Source organism: Octodon degus, unplaced genomic scaffold (assembly GCF_000260255.1).
Source record: "Octodon degus isolate 3935 unplaced genomic scaffold, OctDeg1.0 scaffold00069, whole genome shotgun sequence".
Taxonomy (NCBI): domain Eukaryota; kingdom Metazoa; phylum Chordata; class Mammalia; order Rodentia; family Octodontidae; genus Octodon; species Octodon degus.
In genome coordinates, this window is record NW_004524645.1 from 11,811,038 (window position 1) to 11,813,729 (window position 2,692).

General features: G+C 44.9%; 1 pseudogene; it reads right to left on the minus strand.

Moving 5' to 3' along the window:
• Nucleotides 1–810: 810 nt before the first annotated feature.
• Nucleotides 811–2,692, minus strand: part of LOC101582598 — an 8,713-nt pseudogene continuing 6,831 nt past the window's right edge.

Genomic DNA, 2,692 nt, shown 5'->3' on the forward strand with positions numbered 1-2,692 from the left:
GGCCTCCAATGAACTTATTCTAACTGAGCCAGCCCCATCATGGTACGTCTCTCCATCCTCTTTACTGTTGGCTCCTCACCTCTCATCTTTGCTGTGTGGACTGGAGAACCAGAACTTGGCTACTTGAATCCACAACTCCTACTTCATCCCCAACTACCATATCCCCAGTCCTTATTTTTTTCAAACCCAGATCCATGGCTATTCCTTCTTCCTTCAACAGATACTAACCACCCACATTCATTCCGGACAATGAGCTTAATCAGGTACAGTGAGGGTTCAGCACATAAAAAACCTGCACTGAGGAACTTGCAAACCAGAGGAGAAGGCAACATACACACCCCGGAAATATTGTCAGAGACAAAGGCAATGTGGCAGGTCTGGCGCACACCTTTAAGTCAACAGTGATCTAAATCCAATGTACGGCAGGTAATATGTAAGAGACTCCAGGCTGTAGAAGTCCAGATCTAAACAAAATTTATTTTCCTATTGGATTCTCATTTAGGACATTAAGTATTTCCCACCTTTTATTTTATCACTACATATTTTTAATACATGAAGTTTACATTCATCTTAGGGAGTAGGCCCAGGTACAAATTACCTCTTGATTCTTTTTTAATCCCCAATCACACCCACTTTCCTCCACTCTTTTTTTTAACATTTAAACAGCATGTTTATTGACTCAGTCAGCTAGGAGCAATTACTGCATTTATAGTCTTAAAATATTTCACCTAACGAGAAAAAGAAGCATTGTATTAGAGGCTTCTGACATATGTGCTCGCTGCTCACTGGCTCAAGCTGTGTGCTTGAGCATCATAGCTCGTTGGGGAACAGTGTGTGCTCCGAGTTTCCACTTGCTGCCATAGACTTCCGGCCTGAAACAAACTTCTTTGCAGTATTCATGACGTTGGCATCAGCCACTGCATCAGTCTGCTGAAGGGCTGCGGACGGTGGCACACAGGAGACAGCACCCAGAGCCTGGGAGCTGACTTCATCCAGGAAGCCCTCGGAGGACTCCACCAACATCAGGTATGCAGCTTTCCGCCTGTTCTTGGCAGTCTGGACATCTGCAGCAGAAGGGTTTCCTTGAGCAATTGCTTTTACTTGGTAATACGCAGCCTTGATAACATTCTGGCCGCTGCCACCTGTGAGACAGTGTAAATTCCAAAGAACCCAGAATCGGAGTAGCTGGCATTAAAGGCAGAAACATCAAACAGCTGGTGGGATCCTTTAGCAACTGCCTGGTGGAGGAGGCTGGTGGTCTTGCTGCCCCTCTTGACATGAGGCCCCGCTCCCAGGACATGCTGGAGCACACTGAATGCGTTTGCTTCTGCACTTCCTATGGCAGCACCTTCTGCTACAACTGCAGCATGGACAAGGCTGTCTCCATTCTGCTCTCCAGTTTCACCTCCGCGGTATTTGGCCTTTGCACCAGATAAACCAAGCCCACCCCTCATGTTTAGAAACAGTTTCTAAATAATACAGTTTCTAAACATGAGGGGTGGGCTTGGTTTATCTGGTGCAAAGGCCTGAGTTCAATCTCCAGTTCTGCAAAAAAAAGAGGAGGGGGGGGAGAAGAGGAGGAGAAGAAAGAAAGAAAGAAAGAAAGAAAGAAAGAAAGAAAGAAAAGAAAAGAAACTGCTCAGCAACTTGCTTGAGAACAGGATGACTCGCACCAAGTCCAATCAAAGCCATTCTTGCACTCCTAAAATGGTTCTGCACAAAGTAGTGTAACTCCTCTGATGTCATTTTGCCTATCCTATAGTCAGGACAATATTAGCCAAGGCATTCCGGTAAGCAGCAGTATGCAAATTTTCAGTGACACGAGTTTGTGGATTCTGAAAAGCCACAGCTTTGCCAATTCTTGGCTGAGACTGAAGATCAGCTACTACCCAATGACGGAATTCTGGTGCTGTGGTCACATTTAGAAGGAATGGCATTACACTCTCAACCTCCCGCAGGCACTCCAGTGTATGCCATGCTCGCCCTTGTTGCAGTCACAATTAATTTACCACATGTTATCTTGAAAGACAAAACACCTTTTATAGTCAAGCTGGATGCAAGGCGCAGCAAGTGAGAAGTCCCCAAGTTGTTGGGGTCCTGATATCGACTGCCGGCTTTTTTTATTTATTTTTTTTTTTTGTATTTTAGGGAACGATCTACAGAGTGTCAGGGTCTCACTACTAGATCGGATTCGTAGTGATTCTCCTGTTTACATCCTCCCAAGAGCTGAGATTATAGATGCACGCCACCACACCCAGTCTCAATAGCCATCTCAGCATGCCCCGGGGGCGGGGCCGGCACAGCAGACCTGAGGATGGAACCCCCAGCCCTTGCGCCTGCTTTAATCCCCTGAGCTATTTGGCCAGCCCCGAGAAATTTATTTAAAAAAAAAATAATACAGGAACACGTGAAACTAAATTTTAAAAAACAGCAAAAAAAGATGAGAAAAATAAAGCAGGGGAGAATGAAACAAAAATATAGAAATATGAGGGGAAAAAGGGAAAAGAAATAAATCCAAAAAAAGACAAACAGAAAGAAATGCAGAAGGAAATTAAATGAGACAAATATAAAAGAGTATTGTTCTGCAGGCCCAAGGAGGGTAACTTCTGAAATGTCCCTCGCAAACTCAACGGGTAGCAAATACCAACTGCAGAAGGCGCCCCGCACTTCAACCAGCACAGAAGGTTCCCCA